Source organism: Hyperolius riggenbachi, chromosome 3, assembly GCF_040937935.1.
Source record: "Hyperolius riggenbachi isolate aHypRig1 chromosome 3, aHypRig1.pri, whole genome shotgun sequence".
NCBI lineage: Eukaryota > Metazoa > Chordata > Amphibia > Anura > Hyperoliidae > Hyperolius > Hyperolius riggenbachi.
The window spans coordinates 165,250,994-165,276,537 of record NC_090648.1 but is presented as its reverse complement, the minus strand read 5'-3'; positions in this window follow the sequence as shown (position 1 = coordinate 165,276,537).

The following is a 25,544-nucleotide window of genomic DNA, read 5'->3' as shown; positions in this document are numbered from 1 at the left end:
CTCCGCACATCCAATCAGACAACAGTACCCTGCCTAAGTATCAGCTGCAAATATCAGCTGACACTGCGCTGCCAGCTGACCACAGTTAGCTGACAACTGTTTACCTTTGCAGAGGGTGTACTGAGAATGTGTCCTCCGCCTATCAGGAAGTGCGGCCTATGTCCCAGCCTGTATGTCTTCAGCGGGGAACAAGCGCCGAGACCCGGAAGTAGAGGTCTCAGCCCGACTCTCGGAGCAACTTTGAGCATAAACAATTAAGTTCCTTTATACTGCGCATGCGCAAATAGTACAACATCCAGTTCAAAGGTCCTGACCAGCCAGGTTGGGGCCTGTTACTGAGCATTTTACAAGCGAACCGAAGAATACGCGGTCCTCCACTGCTGGACAAGCTGAATACAAAGATGTAATTGTTTTTAGTCCACATGCCCTGCCTCATGCATCCTTCAACTGGGGCTTCTTCCAGCCCCCGTAGTCTTACAGGCTCCTTGATTACCTCCCAGTCTGCTCCTTTGTGCCGCTGCACACCAGGGACGTCACACATGCCCCACGTGCTGTAAGGCAATGCGCCAGCAGCCACAAGGGAAACCAGGAGTGCAGACACAGCACCGGACATGTGAAGTATAACTGCATGGGGCACCGGGTGGGCACATGTACACTAGCGGGGACAGCAGCCGGGTTTCCATCTAATCTATATGTATGGCCACCTGTATGCTGGTTTCGAGTGCGTGATTTAGATACTACTGCAGCCAAAGAGGTCAGGAGGACTGCCTGGCAAATGGTATTGCTTAGAAGAAATACATTTATCAGCCTTCATATCCCCCTGACTTCAGATTCCAATTAAGAAAGCAAACAATGCTTTTTATATTGTAAAGATGTCATGACTTGGGGTAGTTAACTTATTTCGGGGTTGATTGACTTTACTGTGAGTTGAAGCAAAGTTGAGATGTGTTTACTGTTACCAGTAAGTAAACTGCAGAAATTCCTATTGTTTCAGTTTATCTAACTCTAAACACATTAGGATGTTTGAACACAGCCTCACATTATTGCTCTTCATTGCACATCCCTGCAGAAAATCACCCCTTTGTGTTTGGAAATTACATGGTGCATAGCTCAAAATAGGACTTATTGTCAAAGCAGAGGTAAGCTGAATCTTCACGTGAAATCAGTTTCACAGTGCATTGTAGTGTTTTCCTTAATCCATACCAAACATGATTCCTTGTCTTTTTTAGTGAGTTATTCTAATCACTGCAGTGCTGCCCCTGTATTTTGGCTAATAGCTGGCAATTATGATTATTTTTATTTATATAGCGCCAACATCTTCCGTAGCGCTGTACATAGTAGAAAACAAAAAAGTGGGATAGATACACCAGAAATTCAAAACACTACAATCAGGAAATTTGGCAATACAAATCAAAATACATACATTGTGGATGTGTGGTTTGAGACCTCACCAATACTGGTGCATGTTCATATAATAAATAACAGCAAAATAGGAAACACTAGGGGGAGGTCTCTGCCCTTCTGAGCTTACGATGTAGAGGGTAGTGGCGTGCAGACATTAGAGAAGGAGACATGGGTTAGGCAGTAAACCAGCAATGCTAACTAAGTAGGGGGAGGCTCCTGACAATTTTTCTTATAATTTTTTATGCATGATTTTATTATAAAATAAGTGACTGAAATCATTTTGGTCTTGGCTCTGTACAATTAACAAGCTGGCACATCACTGCATCCCAGCAGTTCTGGAGGTGTGGTAAGCTTACAGGGACAACAGAGGATGATTTGCCTATTCAGCAGTGATGCATTGTGGGATATATCACATACTCACTCCAACCTGATTTATCGCGAATACCTTCTGTTTTAAAGAGAACCTGAACTGAAAATAAAAAGTCAAACTAACCATACACAGGTCATACTTACCTCCCATGTAGTCTACTACTCAATCTCTTTCTCCTCTCCTGCATCCCATTTGTCCACTGTGATCAATGCAAATTTTCCATACTCCATTTTAAAAATGGCCATTACCCCATAACAGCTTCCTGGTCAGCACACTGTTAAACTGTAATATCATCTACTTGAACCATAGGGAAACATGGATATTAACTGTCAGCTGCTGATATACAACTGACAGCAACTGGTAAATTTCATTTGTGACAAAATATTGTCAGAACTGGAAGAGATCACTGTAAGAAGAAAATGGTGAACTTCTGAGAGGAACTGACGGTGAGGTTAGTATGTAATATTCATTTGCAGCTACGTCACGTGTTTATTTTAAATACTTTTACTCGCTTCGGGTTCCCTTTAAGAAGGCAAACTGTTGTTTTCCATAGCATTTTAGTATGTTTTTGTCCTTAGTAGCCCCTTACACACTACTAGGAGTTCTGGTTCACCATGAGTTTGCCTGGTAGTCTGCAGCCATTGTTCTCAATGAAGCAAAAAATAATCCTGACTTCTGAAGAGATGTTACCATATTGTTGTATTGTTATGTTGATATTTCTAGTTAGGTTGTTCTTAAAGGAATAGTTAGGTTAGTTTCTCTCCCACACTTGGGAGATGATGGCAGTATTACCAAATATCTTGTGACGAGATTGCAGATTGTATTAGGGTGATCATAAAATTGAGATTGTATTGTGTGGGGACACTCCAACCAATCCAAATTGTTAGTGCACAGTGAGGAAGACATTCCGGGGACTCCCAGTGCCTGGGGTCGGAATTGCAGCTGTGACAAAGAGACAAACACATTGTTTGGAGCTGTCACCCATTCCCGAAATCTGGTGCTCATATAAAACAGAGTTAGAGCCCCAGCAATAGACATATCAGCCTTTGTCCCTAGCCTTTGTCACTTAACTGCCCATCTTTGTGTCCTCCTAATGCTGTCACCACCAGGCAGCTTGGTATTACAGTATTACTTTTGCATGCTGTGATAGAATAAGGTGGAGTTAATGTCCTCACAGACACAAGATTTTTGCCTTATAAACTCCTTACTTGGTCACAGCCAAGCATTCTGTCATATTCTATTAAGGTTCTATAAGTAACCTATAAGTTCTATTAGTAAAATAAGTATAGATGTCTCTAGTATAAGTAGCCATGTGTATAGATGTCCCCAGAATAGGTAACCAAATCTATTGGTGTCCCCAGTATAAGTAGCCATGTGTATAGATGTCCCCAGAATAGGTAACCAGGTGTATTGGTGTCCCCAGAATAGGTAGCCAGGTGTATAGATGTCCCCAGAAGAGGTAGCCAGACCTATTGGTGTCCCCATAATAGGTAGCCAGGAATTTAGGTGTCCCCCAGCAGGAGGGAAGGCAGCTCAGTGAAGGGGGAGCAGCCGGCACAGCGGTGGGGAAGGGGGGCCATCCCTCCCTTCCCTCATCTTGGGGCTCCCCCTTACTCGGCCCCTTGGAACGAGGAGGAGGTAAGTCCCCGCCTGATGCCAGCGGCGCACAAAGTTTATTTCTGGAGGGGGGCCAAGCAAGGGGGAGCCCCAAGGTGAGGGAAGGGGGGAGGCGGCCCCTCTTCCCCACTGCTGTGTCCCCTGCTCCTCCTTCACTGTGCTGCCTCCCCTCCACATGCTAGGGCGGACGAGGTGTATTTTCACTCTTGTAATATTGTTTGAAGCATCCATTACTGAACCAGAATTCTACCACCTGGGGGCTCATATATATGAAAATATCACCTAGGAGAAAACTCAGGTGAAAAAGTGAATTACATATGGGCCATGATCTCCCAGAGTGCTCTGGGGGAGAAGGCTGCGTGACATCATAGCCCATGCTTAAGGTCACTAGGAGGTCAGAGTTTCATACCAATATACAGCACTATATAGATATAAAAACCTTTAGTACTGCCAAAACCAGGATAATTAGGGTAAAAATGGATATGCTGAAAAATGTATTGCATTCTATTATATGTCATTATGGTTACTCTTTTTAGTCCTTTCTTACTGCTTTTACCTGAACATAAGTCTTTTTCTGGTGAATTCTTTCTTTCTTTTTTATTTATTTATTAAGCTCCAACGTATTACGCAGCGCTGGACATTAGTTAAGGCTACAGACAATATTTAGGGGTGACATACAGCAATAAGACAATACATGAATACATGCAAACCAGATAACGCAGCACAGTATGAGTACAAGGCAATGCTTAGTCAGTCACTGGAGGGGAGCATGGAGATTAGGCAAGTCGAGTTCACTCAGATCCATAGGATGGGTGTACGGTAATGGAGGTGCATGAACAGTTAGGAGACATAAGTAACCTGAGAGCTGAGCACAGCTAGGGCGAGAAGGGGCGTGACCGGGTGGGCCCAGAGCTGGACTGACCAGGAATGATAGGGTTTCAGGTGTGGATTAAGGGTGGAGTATGCTGGCCAGAGGCCAGGGCACTATTAGAGCACTGGAGCTGGAAGATTACTTCCTTTTAGATTCACATGGGATACAGCAAACTTCTCCCACCCACCCTCCCCTTTTCTGCGGCTAGAGGATCGAAAACGACAGCTTGGGTGTAGGGAACACAACTTAAAGCAATTTTTCTTGTTTTCTTTTCTTGTACTCTAGATTCGTCACAGCTGAAGGCGGGTCCTTGACAATGCCGTCTCTTAGGACAGCGAGAAAAAGAAGTACCCACCGAGCTGGCATAATGAATTAATGCATAATGTGATGAATAGATAATAAAAACTTACGGTATAATGGATAATATCAAGAATGGATTAAGTGGTATAATGGTATAATGTTATAATGAAAGCCGATGGCTGGTGGCCAGTACGGAAAGGCATTGTCAAGGGACCGGGCAGAGCGCATGAGCGCCCACGTCATCTTTTATTGTGTTTTATTTTAATTTGTTTTGATTTTCAAATTTGCTTGTTTTTAATGTTCAATACTGTAATAAAGCTGTGGCCTTTTAAACTGCAATTGAGTGTCATAGCTTCTTTTACAGTAGATGGTAAGGTCGGCTCAATTGGGCCCTACCCAGGTCAAGGAGGAGGACCCTGCCCGAAGGCTTACAATCTAGAGGGAGAGATAAGGACACAAAAGGTAGAGGTCCCTAATTCAGGTTTAAGAAGTTCCCAGCAGTTCTGGGGAGCTGTTCACTGTGGCTGTGATTAGATCGGCGAGGACTTTTAGCAACAGAGTTGCTTTTGTTTTTAAGAGATTTAAAAATGCATTTCCCTTTGATGATAGTAATTATGTGCATCAGGCAAAATAAGGTATCCAGAAAGTCAATATGCCAACAACAATTACAGGTGATATTTTTTTAACCTTTGGAAGTGTATTGCTTCTAAATTAGGCTGACTGCTCCAAAGCTGAGTTCTGTGCTCCATATTCCATCTTGTTTTTTACTTTTTTTTTAACTTTTTTTTTTTTTACATAACAAATTCTACATTAGCCTTGCAAACAAACCGCCAATTTTATGTAAGAAAAGATTAAAAAGTCTATATTAGTATGTGTACGTTTTCCAATAGCTTGGGGTGAGACGGTGAACGATATTTGCTTTTTTATATATTTTTGGAATAGTATTAACTGGTTAAGATTAAAAATATCCACAGGCTCTGTAGAAGAAGCATTCTGGCTGCCTACCTGGATTTCTAATTGGGAATACTCACCTGTAACACTGCAAGCTGCTTTTCCATCACAGAAAACAGCTATGAGGAATACAAATCCCTAGCTATGTGTGATTAAGATGACTTGTTTATGTAGTACTGACAAAGACAGCTGGGCTTCATGCCTGCTGAAAACTACTGCAGATTACAGGATACCCCCCCTTCCCCCCACGAGGCTTCCAAGCAGTCAGCATAGCCAAAAAATCTGTTCGGAGATATATTTAGCGTTTGTTGCTTGTCATTCGCTCTATCACGCATTCTGTTGTGTTTAAGTAATAGATCAGACGCATCGTGGCAATATATAGTGTATCTCCCCTTAATAAAGCTCTCTGCTGGATGTTACTCATGCTTCGCAAACAGCAATTCAATTGCCTACAGAGACTTCATAAAACCAGCTCGACTTGCCTGATTTTAATATTTACGGCAATCTGTTTTTTTCCATTAGTGTTCTTCATAGCTGGTTGATAAAAGGAACAAAATCAGCAAAAGTAGAACATTAAACAAAAAATGATTTTGTAAAAAAAGTATTTTTTGTCTTGTTATATATTTGTAAAAATAAAAAAAGTTTTAATTTCTATTGGCTTTTAGGAGTAGCGGAACTGGCATTCAAAACACTTGTTTAACCTCTATGTTGTTTATCCTCTATGCTTAAACACAACTGCGCTTACTTAATGGATACCCTTGTGGCATTTCCTTGAGCTGGACCTCAAAAAGAAATTTGTAACTTATACCTCCTGGACACCTGGAATGAGTTAAAGAAAAAGATACTTACCACAGTGGTGGCAACCCTCTGGACAGTCCAAACGTTTCCCAGATACTCCCACAGCCCAACGTTCCTGTAACGAGCAGGGCACACAGATTTGCACTGAATGCAGAATGTCACTTAATGTGGAAATACTGAAGACCAAAACCAGGGTAAATGTGAAATAAAGTAATGATTTATTTACAAGGACAGGATATATACACAAGTGATGCTGCAATTGGTGCATGAACATAAATACAAATGAATTGTACAACTAGCAATATGATTGCAGGCAATTGTCTTGCGATCAGACATACACAAACCAATAATAATATATACAGTGTGCACACAGTGAACCCCGAACCCTGTCTAACTAAGCTAACTAACTAATATATACACAGGATAATATACAACCAAGCGCAGGACATATGCAGCAGGCAATAGGTTAGTCAACAAGCCGAGATCAGATACCAGGACATCAAGCAATACAATCAGTGAGCAGAAGAATAGTCAGACAAAGCCAATATCATAAACCAGGGAATCAAGCAATCAGGTAACAGGCAGACAGGTTACAGGAAACAGGTATCAGGAAGCAGGTAACAGGAGCAATGACCAGAACACAGGCTCTAGGGCTATCCACATCAATGAACTAGCAACAGTGTTCTGTTGTAGCTGGACTTATATACTCTGCAGGATGGTCATGTGACCTCTTCCAAGGCTGCAGAGACACAGTTCTTGAATACAGAGACCTCTGCTGGTGGGCAGAGGGAACTTCAGGAGGAATGTAAAATGTTCTTGAAATGAGGGGACATCTGCTGGTGAACAGAGGAAGTCCATACAGTTCACAAACGTCACCAGCAGGAACAGATCGTGACAGTACCCCCCCCCCCTTGAGGAGCGGCCTCAGGACGCTCCACCAGACTACCAATTCACATCCACCTGGGTCCCAAGAAACATTGGGCGAAAAGGCAGACAGCAGACTGGAGACCGTCAAGCAACAAGGCAAGATGCACAGCAGTCTGAAGAACATCAGGAAGGACCAGGAATCAAATGTCATCAGGAACGGCAGCAGGCAGAACCAGGAACCAGATATCAGGAAAGGCAGCAGGCAGAACCAGGAAGCAGATGTCATCAAGCAGGGCAGCAGGCAGAACCAGGAACTGGATGTCATCAGGAAAGGCAGCAAGCAGAACCAGGAACCAGATGTCATCAGAAACGGAAGCAGGCAGGACCAGGAACCAGATATCAGGAAAGGCAGCAGGCAGAACCAGGTAGCAGATGTCATCAAGCAGGGCAGTGGACTAGACACCAGCAGGAAGGACAGCATGTAAACAAGTCTCCAGCCAAACAGTTCAATAGTATACCTCCACCAGGACAACCGATTTGGCTTTAGCAGAGGTCTGCAAAACTGGGCTTTGTTGTCAGAAGTCTGTAGGAGCTGAGGAACAACAAACGTCTGAGGGTGGGCATCAACAAAAGTCTTTAGAGGGTGGGCATCAAACAAGGTAGCAACAGGCTGGCTAGCAACAGGCTGGCTAGCTTCAGGCAGGGTGGCAACAGGCTGGCTAGCTTCAGGCAGGGTGGCAACAGGCTGGCTAGCTTCAGGCAGGGTGGCAACAGGCTGGAAAGCTTCAGGCAGGGTGGCAACAGGCTGGAAAGCTTCAGGCAGGGTGGCAACAGGCTGGAAAGCTTCAGGCAGGGTGGCAACAGGCTGGAAAGCTTCAGGCAGGGTGGCAACAGGCTGGCTGGCTTCAGGCAGGGTGGCAACAGGCTGGCTGGCTTCAGGCAGGGTGGCAACAGGCTGGCTGGCTTCAGGCAGGGTGGCAACAGGCTGGCTGGCTTCAGGCAGGGTGGCAACAGGCTGGCTGGCTTCAGGCAGGGTGGCAACAGGCTGGCTGGCTTCAGGGGTCTGGACCATTAGCTGAGCGCTTGGCTGGGCCGTTGGTTGAGCACCTTGCTGGGCCGTTGGCTGAGCACCTGGCTGGACCATTGGTAGACACCCCAATACAGTCTGTGCAAGCTGAAACATATCCTGTGCGGGCTGGAGCAAAACCTGTGCGGGCTGAAGCAAAGTCTGTGCGGGCTGAAGCAAAGTCTGTGCGGGCTGAAGCAAAGTCTGTGCGGGCTGAAGCAAAGTCTGTGCGGGCTGAAGCAAAGTCTGTGCGGGCTGAAGCAAAGTCTGTGCGGGCTGACGCAAAGCCTGTGCGGGCTGACGCAAAGCCTGTGCGAGCTGAAGCAAAACTTCCGCTGTACCTGTTGGCAGAGATGCAGCTGGACAGGATGGCTGAGATGCACCTGGACAGGCTGGTAAACTGGTTGGCAGTGGCTGGAGCGAAGTGCTGTCCCTTGCAGACTTGGCAGGAGCTGTAGGCTGTGTAGACATGTCAGAAATTGTAGTTTGCAAAGATCTGGCAGGAAGAGATGAAGTTAACCACTGCTGTACCGAAAGTAAGAAGACTGTGAGCTGAATACAGGTTTCTGCAAGCTGGATGCAAAGTTCTGCTGGCAGGATGCAAGAGTCTGCAGGCAGCTGGAGACAAGGTTCTGCAGATGGCTGTATGCAAAGTTCATCAGGCGGCTGGGTGCAACAGTCTGCAGGAGGCTGGATGAGAGGTTCTGCAAGCGGCTGGATGAGAGTTTCTGCAGGCGGCTGGATGAGAGTTTCTGCAGGCGGCTGGAAGCAAGAGTCTGCAGGCGGCTGGAAGCAAGAGTCTGCAGGAAGCTGGCGACAAGGTTCTGCAGATGGCTGTATGTAAAGTTCATCAGGAGGCTGGGTGCAACAGTCTGCAGGAGGCTGGATGAGAGGTTCTGCAGGTGGCTGGATGAAAGGTTCTGCAGGTGGCTTGGTGCAAGAGTCTGCAGGCGGCTGGGTGCAAGAGTCTGCAGGCGGCTGGGTGCAAGAGTCTGCAGGCGGCTGGGTGCAAGAGTCTGCAGGCGGCTGGGTGCAAGAGTCTGCAGGCGGCTGGGTGCAAGAGTCTGCAGGCGGCTGGGTGCAAGAGTCTGCAGCAGGCTGGACGAGAGGTTCTGCAGCAGGCTGGACGAGAGGTTCTTCAGCAGGCTGGACGAGAGGTTCTTCAGCAGGCTGGACGAGAGGTTCTTCAGCAGGCTGGACGAGAGGTTCTTCAGCAGGCTGGACGAGAGGTTCTTCAGCAGGCTGGACGAGAGGTTCTTCAGCAGGCTGGACGAGAGGTTCTTCAGCAGGCTGGACGAGAGGTTCTTCAGCAGGCTGGACGAGAGGTTCTGCAGCAGGCTGGACGAGAGGTTCTGCAGCAGGCTGGACGAGAGGTTCTGCAGCAGGCTGGACGAGAGGTTCTGCAGCAGGCTGGACGAGAGGTTCTGCAGCAGGCTGGACGAGAGGTTCTGCAGCAGGCTGGACGAGAGGTTCTGCAGCAGGCTGGACGAGAGGTTCTGCAGGCGGCTGGAAGCAAGAGTCTGCAGGCGGCTGGAAGCAAGAGTCTGCAGGCGGCTGGAAGCAAGAGTCTGCAGGCGGCTGGAAGCAAGAGTCTGCAGGCGGCTGGAAGCAAGAGTCTGCAGGTGGCTGGGTGCAAGAGTCTGCAGGTGGCTGGGTGCAAGAGTCTGCAGGTGGCTGGGTGCAAGAGTCTGCAGGTGGCTGGAAGCAAGGTTCTGCAGGCTTTGGTGTCAAAGTTTGTAAGGTGATTCCACCTGGATCTGGTGCAACAGGTAGTGAATGGTGAATAGATGAAGTTGGGAAGTATTTCCGTTTATGCTTTGCTTTCTTGACAGTTCTCAAAGCGAGAACAGGCTCTTGGTATGTAACTGGATACTGCTTTAACCAAGGTGTAGATCTTTTTGCAGTCTGAAGGGGAACTGACTTGTGATTAGAAGCAGGTTTAGCCACTGAGCACTGTGTGAGCTGGTCATTAGAAATATTAGCAGAAGGAAAGTAAGTGGACAGAACTCTCTCCCATGCATCAATTAAAGGAGAAACAGACCTTTGCATGCACACACCCAAATCAACCAAAGTTTTTGCAGATTTTATACATGCGGAAACAAATTGTTCATCTTTTTGATCATAATAGCTAATAAAAGACCTCCAATCATCATTCAAATCATTAAACAGACACTCAATTTCCCATTTTCCAAACGGAGGGTCCCAGTCACTTTTAATGGGAGCAGATAGATTACTCTGAACATAGCTTAAAGGGTTAATTGGCTTAATCTGTTGATTAGGCTGATAATAGGTTGTTGTAGCTGGATTTTTAGCTACCAAGAGACTTTGCAGAATTTGCAGCAGGGCTTGTACATCAGACACTGAAAAAATATTTTGCTGCACAAAATAATTAATTTGTGAAATTAATTGCTGCAATTCATCATAAGAGTAATCTAAAAACTCTTTATAACAGTGTTTTCTATCCTCCTCTGCAAATATGGCAAAGTAATCTATGTCCTACGGAGTCCAGTTTAACCCCATGGCTGGAACAAATGAACCTTCAGTATTTCCTAGTGACTGTTTTGGCTAGTTCATTCTGTAACGAGCAGGGCACACAGATTTGCACTGAATGCAGAATGTCACTTAGGCCTAGTGCACACCGGAGCGTTTCCGCTGCAGTTTGCGATCTGCTTGCGGGTGCGGATCCGCTAGGGTAATGTATTTCAATGGGCTGGTGCACACCAGAGCGGGAGGCGTTTTGCAGAAACGCATACTCCCGGGCTGCTGCAGATTTTGGATTGCGGAGGCGTTTCTGCCTCAATGTTAAGTATAGGAAAACCGCAAACCGCTCTGAAAAACGGCACTTCAGAGCGGTTTGCCAGGCGTTTTTTGTTACAGTAGCTGTTCAGTAACAGCTTTACTGTAACAAAACATGAAATCTACTACACCAAAACCGCTACACAAAACCGCAAAACGCTAGCTGAAACGCTGCAGAAAAATAAGAAAAAGCGTTTCAAAATCTGCTAGCATTTTGCGGATCTGCTAGCGGTTTTTGGTGTGCACTAGGCCTACATGTGGAAATACTGAAGACCAAAACCAGGGTAAATGTGAAATAAAGTAATGATTTATTTACAAGGACAGGATATATACACAAGTGATGCTGCAATTGGTGCATGAACATAAATACAAATGAATTGTACAACTAGCAATATGATTGCAGGCAATTGTCTTGCGATCAGACATACACAAACCAATAATAATATATACAGTGTGCACACAGTGAACCCCGAACCCTGTCTAACTAAGCTAACTAACTAATATATACACAGGATAATATACAACCAAGCGCAGGACATATGCAGCAGGCAATAGGTTAGTCAACAAGCCGAGATCAGATACCAGGACATCAAGCAATACAATCAGTGAGCAGAAGAATAGTCAGACAAAGCCAATATCATAAACCAGGGAATCAAGCAATCAGGTAACAGGCAGACAGGTTACAGGAAACAGGTATCAGGAAGCAGGTAACAGGAGCAATGACCAGAACACAGGCTCTAGGGCTATCCACATCAATGAACTAGCAACAGTGTTCTGTTGTAGCTGGACTTATATACTCTGCAGGATGGTCATGTGACCTCTTCCAAGGCTGCAGAGACACAGTTCTTGAATACAGAGACCTCTGCTGGTGGGCAGAGGGAACTTCAGGAGGAATGTAAAATGTTCTTGAAATGAGGGGACATCTGCTGGTGAACAGAGGAAGTCCATACAGTTCACAAACGTCACCAGCAGGAACAGATCGTGACAGTTCCTGTGCAGTGTCCCTCTATAACTCAAAAAGCAAGTAAGATTCTCCAGGCACCAGATGGATAGGCTTAGATTTGTTGCGTGTATCTATGGAGGTGTTGGGAGTTTATTAAAGGTGACTTGCAAATCCATCTGGTGCCCGGAGAATCTTACTTGCTTTTACTTGGATATAACACTTACTGGAGGCACAGTGGACATAGCACCTGCAGCTCCTGACCTGCCAAGTCAGCATCTAGTGCCGATTTTTTTTCTTTTTTTCTTCTCTTCCCTGCAAATTTGATAACTCAAAAAGTTTGGAATGGGCATATATTACGGAGATAAATTACGGTCCATGCATCCCCAATAGAACAGGGCGTTGGATGGAGGCAAAAAGCTGTCCATAAACGGCTTTGTTACTTACTTGAGCCTTATGCATACATGACCAGTCTGGATGCACTCGCCCATGGCCGGGAGCACATCCAAAAGATGTAGTGGACCCTGCACTGGAACAGAGGCCTCTACGGCGATCTGGGAAGCCTCCTCACTATTCAGAGGCTTCCAGCTTCTAAGTATAATTTTCTCCCCACTTCAAGTTTGCTTCAAATACTTTTGTCCCTTAAACTTTATCTGTAAAGTCTGACTTGAGTTACTTGAATAAGTCTGACATATAAGTGAAGAGACAGGCTGGTTGATTATTAGCTTCAAGCATAACAAATTTAGGGGCTTACTGATGAAACAGCAATAGATTGTCGCTTTATGCCTTGCTCTCCATTGCAGTACATAGTATCACAAAAATATGCATCAGCTTTTTATAAAAAAAAGAACATGTATAAAAATGTGTGTATGTTACCACAAATACAATGGCTCCCCATTGGATGAAATGGGTAATTTGACATTGAAAGGGTCATGTCACCTCCAATGAGAAATTGGGAGAAAATCCTACTACCTCATTGAAATAAATAGGCATGACTGGAGGGGTAACCATGGTTAGCCCGTTGAGTGGGAGGGATGATCACAAATTCCCAAGCTCCTTTGCAACCCTGGACTGGGGTAGCATTCTCTATTTTTCATAAACTGAGCTATTTCTTTCAGAGAGATGTGATTTCATTGCATCTATATAAATAAGAAACTTTAATTGTTTAGCCCATTTTAAATGTAATTCATTTGTTCATGCTTACTGTATATGTATGGCCCCATTCTCACTGGAGCATTTTGTGGGTGCTTTGCTGATGGCCAGCAATCAGCAAAGCTTTATGACAATGTATTTCAATGAAAATTTTCAAACTGCTTTGTTGCAATTTGCATAAAATCGCAAACGCACTGCATGTAGCATTTTTAGAGTGACCCCAAGGCGATCCTTGTTTCCCCACTTGCTGAAATATTGCACTGCAAAATTGCACTCGATGTGCAACTCTTGCAATTTCAAGTACGAGCTGGCCCTAAGAAACAGAACATGGCAGCATTCTGTCAGGAAAAAAAAATACTTATAAAAAAATGCAACAGAAGGTTTTAACACCTTCTAAAAGGTATTGTAAATTCAATTCATTACATACAGCCTCTACAGGGGCAAACAATTTCTCAGCTGTTGTTTGCAAGGGGGAAAAGGATATATAAAATTAAATTGCCATTACTATTTTAACTATGATGTTTTTTTTAAAGATTTCCTGTTGGTCTTTTAAAGCGAAATTCCACCGTTGCTAAATATTTTCTATAAATAGGGTACATATCTGTGTGCTGCAGAAATGATTTGCAATTTAATGGCATTAAACATTATCTTCCCATTCCCATTTTTATCCAGCCAACAAGTTTTAGAACAAGCATAAATTAATTAAGCATTAATTAATTAAGCATTAATTCATGTAAGCATTAATTTCACTTATTTTTCAGCTTTGAATTTGCACTCTCCTTAACTGCACAAAGCAGGAGGTCTTGTTAGTTATTTTCATCACCTGCACTAATGGAGAGAATGACTCCCTAGCTGAAAGACAGCTTTATGTTAGATTCACATTAGGGCCAAAATCAGACCATTTTCCGCTAAAGAGACTAACAGGCACATCAAAGGATCCTATAATATGTCCAATTGCAACGTTTCTGCTATCTCTGTTGCGCCAATGGAATGTTAAGTCCCATCCTGCATGACCTTTCCAGACACCCTACAGAAAATGGATGTCATAGATATCAATGGCATATATGACATGTCTGCTACAATAGAGAACAATGGATATAAAGGACACAACAGTTCGTACATTGGATCCACCCATCCATATTGCCAATGCAGCGTAGTGTGGACCTAGGATTATGGTATAGGAGCTATGTAGAGGTTAAGTGATAGTGTGCTCAGAATTTAAAATAATGAGAATTTAATTCCAGGAACTTAAAAGACAATGTTTATGTTCTTAATAATGGTAGAATTTCACCTTAAAGGGAACCTTAACTGAACGGGGGGGGGGGGGGGGGGGGTTAAAGAGTTTTACTTACCTGGGGCTATTACCAGCCCCCTGCAGCAGTCCTGTGCCCTCGGCGCCGCTCTGGAATCCTCCGGTCCCCCGCTGTCACTTAGTTTCGTTTTTGACGACTCACCAGTCGCCGGCCGCCATGCGTATTATTGGACGCATTCACCAATGCAATTAGCGCTATTGCGGACCGCAGCGTGTACAAAAATACACGTTGCCGCATTCCGCATGCGTATTTTTGTACGCGTTGCGGTCCGCAATAGCGCTAATTGCATTGGTGAATGCGTCCAATAATACGCATGGCGGCCGGCGACTGGTGAGTCGTCAAAAACGAAACTAAGTGACAGCGGGGGACCAGAGGATTCCAGAGCGGCGCCGAGGGCACAGGACTGCTGCAGGGGGCTGGTAATAGCCCCGGGTAAGTAAAACTCTTTACCCCCCGTTCAGTTAAGGTTCCCTTTAAAGTGTAACTGTCGGGCATTAGAGATGGCTTGAACCTCCGATTTTGGGTTCGCGAACCTCGAACGCGAACTTCCGCAAAAGTTCAGTTCACGCAAACTTTCGTGAACCGCAATAGACTTCAATGGGGAGGCAAACTTTGAAAACTAGAAACATTTATGCTGACCACGAAAGTGATGGAAAAGATGTTTTAAGGGGTCTAACACCTGGAGGGGGGCATGGTGGAGTGGGATACACGCTAAAAGTCCCGGGGGAAAAGCAGGATTTGACGCACAGCAGCATTTTAAGGGCAGAAATCACATTGCATGCTAAATTGGAGGCCTAAAGTGCTTTAAAACATCTGTATACATCAGTCAGGTAGTGTAATTAGTGTACTGCTTCACACTGACAGACTAAACTCACTGTGTGATGCACCGCAAACAGCTATTTGTGTAGTGATGGCCGTGCTGGACTGTTGCGCTCCATGGCGAGAGTGCAGGCGATGGCGGTTTTCAAGCCCATATGGTTGGGCTGAGGTAGCTGAATGACAGAACAACAGTGACTGAGTGTCCAGCTAATCAAATTTGGTCTGTCCACAATGAAGCAACGACCTTATTATCTATCTTCTTGGGTCAGGTGTGCCCCCCAACCCCAACACACTCACATAGCCGGCTGTCATTGCTTCATTGTGATACGCAAACCCATTCACCGCGGCAAGGTAACGATCACGAAGGGGAATTGACACATGTACATGTCTTTATTTTTGTTGTTTCAGTCGCAGTGCAGCCAGAAAAATTAGGCAGGCATGTACACGCACCAGAAAAATCATTATAGCGGCCGCTGCTAGCAGCGGCCTTAAAAATTCAGGAATCCACCTGGAGTCCTGGACCCTGTTGGTGGTGGCGGAGAAGGCAGTCAATCGGCCTGCAGGCAGAGATGCTGTGTGTGGGGACAGACTTAGTCTTCGGGCAGGCCTGACTGTGCTTTGCAGACCAGGCAACCGTGGTCAGATGGACCCTTGACCCAACGCTGTGTGCCAGAGATGTCACCACTTGCCTTTCAACATCACGGTACAGTTTGGTTATCGCCTTTTTTGAGAAGTAATTGCGGCCTGGTATCTTCCACTGCAGTGTGTGGCTTTGCTTTTGTGTGCTGCTTTCTTCAGGTGGTCATCCCATTGCAGTTTGTGCTTTGTAATCATGTGCCTTCATAAGGTAGTTGTCCCTACACGGGTCTTGGTCTTTCCATGGCTCAATTTTTCAGTGGCAGAGAGTACAGATGGCATTGCTCTCATCTGAGGCAGACACACAAAACAATTTCCACACCGCTGAGCCCTGGGAGGATGGCACTTTGGTCATGGCTGCTGATTGAGTGTTAAGTGGGGTGCCAGAATCAGAGCAGGAGGAGAAAGATATGTCACGCTTCCGTGCAGAAGCTGAGGCAGATGAGGTGATCTGTGTTAAATAGTCAACTACCTCCTGACAATATTGGGGGTTGATGGCACGTGCCTTCTTCTGAACACTGTACTTTGGTCGAGGGCCGCACGAAATCACAACAGCGCGACTACCTCCTGACAATATTGGGGGTTGATGGCACGTGCCTTCTTCTGAACACTGTACTTTGGTCGAGGGCCGCACAAAATCACGACAGCGCGACCTCGAACAGACCTGCCAGGTGGCCTGCCTCTTGTTTTGTCCATATTGGGGAGGATGAAGTGAAAGGTATGCAGTGACTTGACTAATACAATATTCGGTTACACAGGTGCAGTGAAAAGGTTGCAGTGACTTCTGGTACAACAATGTGCGGTTACACAGGTGCAGTTAACAGGTATGCACGGACTGGTATATAAAACAGCGTGCGGTCACACAGGTGCAGTGAACAGGTATGAAGTGACTGGTATTACAAATGTGCATCTGTCACACACATAGGTATCCTGAACAGGTATGCAGTGACTAGTATTACAAATGTGCAGCTGTCACACACACAGGTACCATGAACAGGTGCAGTGACTGGTATATAATATAACACTGCGTGCGGTCACATAGGTAGGTGCACTGAACAGGTATGCCGGGATTGGTATTACAAATGTGCAGCTGTCACACACACAGGTACCATGAACAGGTGCAGTGACTGGTATATAATATAACACTGCGTGCGGTCACGTAGGTAGGTGCACTGAACAGGTATGCAGGGATTGGTATTACAAATGTTCAGCTGTCACACACACAGGTACCATGAACAGGTAGTCACCGAGTGTGCTGGGCCTGGCAGTGGCACAGTAGGAATTATCAAGGGGCCATGGGCCAGCTGCGACTGACTGACAGGGCTGTATATGTAAGTGTCAGTGGGACACACACAAAAAAAAATAGATCACAAGAACAACATTAGCTCTCAAAAGAGCTGTTGTGGGGTGCTTTTTAGCAATAAGTATCAGCAAGGAGCAAGCTAACAAGCCAACAAGCCTAACGAGTCTAAGCTTTCCCTATGTCTACAGCAGGTTCCTCTCCCTTCTCTTATTATTGTAGCCACACGAGTAAGTGAAATCACTGACGCTGCCTGCCTTTTATAAGGGGGGCTCCAGGAGGGAGTGTAGCCTGATTGGCTACCATGTGTCTGCTGACTGTGATGTAGAGGGTCAAAGTTGAGCCTAATGATGTAGTATAGGGGGCGGGTCGAACTCGCATATAGTTCGCGGTTCACCGCGAATGCGAACCACCAAAGTTTGCGTGTTCGCGTTCGCATGCGAACCGTTCGGGCCATTTCTATCGGGCATAGAATCAAAAATCAATTCTTTATTTTTATCTGGTGAACAAGTAATAAAGATGCTAACTAGTTACATAGTTACATAGTTACATAGTTATTTTGGTTGAAAAAAGACATACGTCCATCGAGTTCAACCAGTATAAAGTACAACACCAGCCTGCTCCCTCACATATCCCTGTTGATCCAGAGGAAGGCGAAAAAACCCTTACAAGGCATGGTCCAATTAGCCTCTAAAGGGAAAAATTCCTTCCCGACTCCAGATGGCAATCAGATAAAATCCCTGGATCAACATCATTAGGCATTACCTAGTAATTGTAGCCATGGATGTCTTTCAACGCAAGGAAAGCATCTAAGCCCCCTTTAAATGCAGGTATAGAGTTTGCCATAACGACTTCCTGTGGCAATGCATTCCACATCTTAATCACTCTAACTGTAAAGAACCCTTTCCTAAATAAATGGCCAAAACGTTTTTCCTCCATGCGCAGATCATGTCCTCTAGTTCTTTGAGAAGGCCTAGGGACAAAAAGCTCATCCGCCAAGGTATTATATTGCCCTCTGATGTATTTATACATGTTAATTAGATCCCCTCTAAGGCGTCTTTTCTCTAGACTAAATAAACCCAGTTTATCTAACCTTTCTCGATAAGTGAGACCTTCCATCCCACGCATCAATTTTGTTGCTCGTCTCTGCACCTGCTCTAAAACTGCAATATCTTTTTTTGTAATGTGGTGCCCAGAACTGAATTCCATATTCCAGATGTGGCCTTACTAGAGAGTTAAACAGGGGCAATATTATGCTAGCATCTCGAGTTTTTATTTCCCTTTTAATGCATCCCAAAATTTTGTTAGCTTTAGCTGCAGCTGCTTGGCATTGAGTACGATTATTTAACTTGTTGTCAATGAGTACTCCTAAGTCCTTCTCCAAGTTTGATGTCCCCAACTGTATCCCATTTATTTTGTATGGTGCTAGACCATTAGTACGTCCAAAATGCATGACCTTACATTTGTCAACATTGAATTTCATCTGCCATGTATGTGCCCATATAGCCATCCTATCCAGATCCTGTTGCAATATGACACTATCTTCCTGAGAGTTGATGATTCTGCACAATTTTGTATCATCTGCAAAAATAGCAACATTGCTCACTACTGCATCTACTAGGTCATTAATAAATAAATTGAAGAGCACTGGACCCAGAACAGACCCCTGTGGGACCCCACTGCTAACAGTCTCCCATTTTGAGTACGATCCATTGACCACAACTCTTTGTTTTCTGTCCATTAGCCAGTTCCCTATCCATGAACACAGACTCTTCCCCAGTCCTTGCATCCTCAACTTTTGCACCAGACTTTTGTGGGGAACAGTGTCAAAGGCCTTTGCAAAGTCCAAGTATATCACATCTACAGCATTCCCAATATCCATATTAGCATTCACTACCTCATAAAAGCTGAGCATGTTAGTCAAACAGGACCTGTCTTTAGTAAACCCATGTTGATGCTGAGAAATAAGTTTATTTTCTACTATGAAGTCATGTATAGTATCTCTTAGTAACCCCTCAAATAATTTGCATACAACTGATGTTAAACTTACAGGTCTATAATTTCCTGGATCAGATTTTTTGCCCTTCTTAAATAATGGGAAAACGTGGGCTGTACGCCAATCCACTGGGACTCTGCCAGTTGCAAGAGAGTCAGAAAAGATAAGATAAAGGGGTTTATCTATAACTGAACTTAATTCCCTTAGGACCCGAGGATGCATGCCATCCGGGCCAGGCGCCTTGTCTAGTTTTAATTTATTTAGTCTTGCCTTCACTTCTTCCTGCGTTAAGTATTTAATATTACAGTTAGAAGATTGAGACTCTTCCGCCTCTGTAGTTTGCAACAGTGCTGTTTCTTTTGTGAAGACAGAAGCAAAGAAAGCATTTAATAACTCTGCCTTACCTTGGTCATCCACCATTGAGTTCCCACCCTCATCCTTTAGGAGTCCTATACAGTCAACCTTTCTTTTTTTAGAGTTAATGTACTTGTAAAACTTTTTTGGGTTAGATTTGATATCCTTAGCGATTTGTTTTTCAGCTTCAATCTTTGCCTGCCTAATTTCTTTTTTACAATTTTTATTGCACTCCTTATAATTGCTTAGTGCAGCCTCGGTCCCCTCCTGTTTTAAGACCTTATAGGCATTCTTTTTCCTCTTCATTTTATCTTTAACCTTTCTATTCATCCATAGACGCCTTTTTTTATTCCTAGACATTTTGTTTCCATATGGGATATACATACTACAGTATTGATTGAGTATACGTTTAAAAGCTTGCCATTTCCCTTCAGTGTCTTCCCCTTGTAGTACATTATCCCAGTTCACCAAACTTAGTGCCTGCCTAATTTGAGTGAACTTTGCTTTTCTAAAATTCATAGTTTTAGTGGTCCCGCTGCCCCGTGGCCTATCAGTCACCAGATCAAACGTTATCATGTTGTGATCACTATTTCACAAATGTTCTTGAACCTGCACATTTGATACATTATCTGGTCTATTAGAAATGATCAGATCCAGTAACGCATTCCCCCTAGTTGGTTCAGTTACCATTTGAGTCAAGTAATTGTCCTGTAGTGCTGCCAGAAATCTGCTGCTTTTACCAGAATGGGTAGCCTCAATACTCCAGTCAATGTCTGGAAAGTTGAAGTCGCCCATAATTATGACCTCATTTTTATCTGCAGCTTTTTCAATCTGCTGTAGTAATCGCAGTTCTGCAGCTTCATTAATAAGAGGTGGCCTGTAGAATACCCCAATAAGCAATTGGCAACTTTTATTACCACCATGAATATTTACCCAAACGGACTCCACATCTTCACAATCTTCCTCCATCTCATCGTTGAGGACAGCTGTAAGAGAATTCTTAACAAAGAGACAAACCCCTCCACCTTTTTTCCCTGTTCCATCCCTCCTAAACACATTGTATCCTTTTAAATTAGCTATCCAGTCATGGCTTTCATCCATCCATGTCTCGGTTATTCCCACAATGTCATAGCCTTTGTCATTCAGAATGAACTCTAGTTCGTCTATTTTATTTGCAAGGCTCCGAGCTAGAACTAGGCAATCCAAAAGTTAAAAATCACTCTTACTTTTCTTGTAGATAAATGATCATTCCCCAGTTAACCCTCCTGGCGGTCTATTAAAGACCGCCAGGGGGCAGCGCAGCCATTCAAAGAACGGGATTTCCTGGAGGGCTTCCCCCGGGATGACGTCACCGACGTCATGGACGTCGCGACGTCTAAGGGAGTCCCGATCCACCCCTTGCCGCTGCCTAGCGCTGATAGGCCAGGCAGCGCAGGGGTCTGGGGGGGGCTGTCTTGCGACGCGGATAGCGGCGATCGAGCGCGGGGCAGCGGCGATCGAACTGCTGACGCAGCTAGCAAAGTGCTAGCTGCGTTCAGCAAAAAAAAAATTATTCAAATCGGCCCAGCAGGGCCTGAGAAAACCTCCTGCGCGGCTTACCCCTAACTACGGGTTACCGCCAGGAAGGTTAACATGACTCTTATTTGGTACATTGCCACACAAACGAAGTTGCAGGGCATGCTGGGTTGTCTTTTTTTGCTTCTTACTTTCCTCTCAGACTCAACCAATGCACCCTGATTGGCTGAAGCCTCTTTTCCTCCTGTTTTCTCCTCCTACGAATCTGTTCCTCTCTGATTGGCCAATATTTCTCATACTGAGACAATGCACTTTCTATTTCAGAGCTGGTTGGGAGTGCCTGAAGACTGGGAGGAGGATGGCAATGAATACCCAATCAGTCAGAGGAGAGTTATGGATGAAATAAAATCAGGATTGGCTTCAAGATAGACACAGTTAACATGTAGAACCCTTAGAAGGATTTTCTCTTTTCTTTTCTATAGAAAAATCACATGAAAAAAGTACAATACATATGTTAAGTAAGTAGAGCAAATATTTATCTATTTATATATGTATTTATTTTTTCTGAGATAGTATGGCTGACAGCTCCTCTTTAAAGGACAACTTAAGTGAGAAGAATATGGAGGCTGCCATATTTGTCTCCTTTTAAACAATGCCAGTTGCCTGGCAGCCCTGCTGGTCTGTTTGGCTGCAGCAGTGTTTGAATAACACCAGAAATAAGCATGTGGCTCATCTTGTCAAATCTGACAATAATGTCAGAAACACCTGAACTGCTGCCTGCTTGTTCAGGGTCTAGGGCTAAAAGTATTAGAAGCAGAGGATCAGCAGAATAGCCAGGCAACCGGTATTGTTTAAAAAGAAATAAATATGGCAGCCTCCATATCACTCTTGTTACAGTTGTGCTTTAAGAAACATCTGTTAGCAAAGTATACTAAACCACCCCACCCTATCAGCTATCATTTCTTGGTGTGTATCTCTGCAGTGCACTGCCCTTCAGCACCCCATTCCTTATTGAACATATTTATAGCTATTGTGTTGTATAATTTCTTTCATTAATTCCTTCAGTAAGTATTGAAATCTTTCTATACAGACTTGGTTTCCCCTGTAGATCTTTTGACCTTCGCTCACATATGTGCATGATAAATACTATAAATTGCTGTTTTTATGCACAAGGACACATGGCAGTAAAAAAGGTCTGTTCAATAACAGAGTGTCAATTATAACATTGAGCTGAAGTGTTTTCCCCTGCCCTGGGCTCATGACACATATCGTATTTGGCTGCCCTGGTGTCTTGGCAGGTCGAGATGAGAGATTGAGGAGTTATTCGAGCATAAGGATCAGTTGTTGAAAGCAAAGGAGTAACCTGGAGAGAGAGGCTCAGTGAGCCCCTAGCACTCTAGGTGGCAACAGAGAATTTAATTTGCAGCTATCCCCATGCCACATGAGTGGGAAATTGAATTTTGGATTACGTGTGATCTGTCTGTAGGAAAGAATGACAAAGTTCTATCTCTTCTTCTTTTATCCTTTGAGTGGATTTGTGGAAGAATTTGCTGGCCTTCTTACTGGTCCTACATGCTATAATGTTTATTCACTGATGCTATTTCTACATAAGCTTGTTGAATCGTATCTTAGCTGTGATCACAGGACAGCCTTAGTCAAAAATGTTGTCATTTCCATGCCACAATTTGTTTCTGTTGAAGAAACCTGATACAGCGGTTCCTACAGTGCATTGCTTGGGTGACGGTTTGCCTGCACTTCACAGCAAAATACATGTGTTGCAACTGGATTGGAAGCAGTTTTGTGGTACATGAGGTACCGTATGTGGTTTTTATGTGTCCGAAATGCAACTTGTAAACTGTGGTTGTATTACAGGAAACACTTATTGGAATAGCTGGTAGATTTCATGAGTTGTGACATATTGCTAGGTGTATGTTTTGTCCTCTTAGGGCCTGTACACACTGCTGCGCTTGCGCTGCGTTTTTAAAAACGCATGTGTTTTTAAAATCGCAAGGTCTTTTGAAAAAGAATGGAAATCGTGGTGACTTGTACACACTGGTGCGATGCGTTTTTAGAAAAACGCAATCGCAGTGCCTGCTGCGCTTTTTTAAGCGCAGCGCATGAAAAACGCATTAAAAACGCATGCGCTTGCGTTTTTGCCTGCGTTTTTCAGAAGTCAGTATCCCAGAAGACTCTGCAATCTCCTGATTCCTGTTGAAATGTAAACTAGAAAAAAAACAAAGGATTCTTTAGCCAATCAGCAATTACAAGAAAAACGCAAACGCACAAAAAACGCAGGCAAAAGCGCATGCGTTTTTAAAACTACATGCACTTTAAAAACGCATGCGCTTGCGATTTTGCTTGCGTTTTTCAGTGTGTACAGGCCCTTAGACATATCCAGTTAGAAAATGTCATGACCATGAATGCGGAGGCGTTTCTACAGTACAGGGTTGCAGGTATTGCACATGCAATGGGCCCCTCTTACTTTATAGAACTGGGGACTGTTCTCAGACATTCCTGGTGTTCTCCAAATAGATTCCAGTTTTAGCTTTGGGACTTTTTGCTTATTTTTTTTTTTTGGGGGGGGGGATGACAAGCTGCCCTTGCTAATTGGGGGATATTTATACACGAACCTATTGCCATACTTCATCCCAGGCGCGTAACTAAAGGGGAGGAACCTTTGTGACTGCAGGGGGGCCGAGAGCTGTAAAGGGCCCCAACTACTACTTCATGCCCTCCAATAAAGGGGCCACGCTTCAGATCAGGTGTTTCACTTGTTATGGGTGGGAAGATTATGATGTCCATACTTGTCTTATGGCTTAAGCAAGATGGGCTCCAAGTTTTGCTGGGGGCCCCGTGAGCTGTAGTTACGCCCCTGCTTCATCCTTACAAGCCATACTTCACTTCAACCAATTCAACTGAGAATACACTTTAGCTTCAAAGACTTTTAGGCCAAGTTTTCATTATAAAAGATAACGAACAAACATGGATACCCAACATGGGTTTCACATATCAAAAATAACACATGTAAGGAAATATAACATATACTGTATTTTTTGGACTATAAGGCTCACTTTTTCTCTCCCAAAAATGGAGGGAAAAAGTCACTGCATCTTATAGTCCAAATACAGGGAGTTCCTGACTTGTGAACGCCTGCCAATACTAACCTCCAGCCCGCTGCAATGTCGGGACTCCCTGTACTGTGTCCATGCAGAGGAGGATACAGGGGGACAAACTGAGGACACAGGGGGACACAAAAAGGGCATAGAGAAGGACACAAGGGGAACACAAAGGGGCATAGAGGCGGACACATGGGGACACAAGAGGTACAGAGGAGGACACAGGGAGACACGAGGGGCATGAGGTACAAAAGGGGCATAATGCACAAGATGCCCCTTCACCATGGATGCACCAGGTTAAGTATATATTTTTCCCCTGGTTTTTGTCCTCTAAACCTAGTTGTGTTTTATGGTCAGGAGCGTCTTATAGTCCGAAAAATACAGTAGTAAGATCTACACACAAGATATGCTAGTATAACGATTGTCATTATAAAATGAGTATACATTGAGGCCACAAACATATCAGAAATATGGTAGTCTAGCTGTGAGTATGGAAAGAAACACAACCTTGGCTCTACACAGGAGAATACACTTTAACATTTTTGGAGGGTGCCTCCCCCCCACCATCACCCCTTCCTCAGGGCACAATTTCAGTGTCTGCCACAGGCAGTGTTTGCCCTAGATACGCCTTGTATGATGGTTGTATATGGCCGTATGAATGGATTCGGATAATGTGTGGCTTCACTGCATCACCATCATACTGTATATAGCTGAGATCCAACCATATTTCAGGCAATTTCTATAGGTATTAGTGTTGACTTATAAAGGTTCTGCTGAGCTGGCGAATAGTGGAGAGCACTGTTAAATCTTGAATTAGACGTGTTTCATAAAAGCACATACTGTATGTGGTTTCTTACCATGTAAAACGTTACATCTGTGTTATTTGGTCACATCGAAGAATCTCCCAGTCCGCCTGCTTGTACTGACACCCATGTGATCACTCCTTAGAAAGAGTGTGAGGAATGATCACGTGAGAAAAAAGCAAGTTAAGCTGCATAGTCTACTACTTACCCGTATTTTTCGGCATATAAGACGCTCCGGCATATAAGACGCACCTTGGTTTAGAGGGCAAAAATAAGGGAAAAAAATAAATTAAATAAACCTAGGTACGTCTATATTGCAGGGGCATCTTATGGAACTTTTATGCCCTAAAACTGTCTAAGCTACTCTATCTACACTACACTGCCCATATGCAATTCACTAATCCCTGCTACCCTAACAACTAAGCTACACAGCAGTACAATACAAAACACTACACAACTCATTAATACACTTCACTATACAACACAACAATATTAATACACTATGCTACATTACACTATGCTGCACTAACACAACACATCACTTCAATACTCTTCACTAC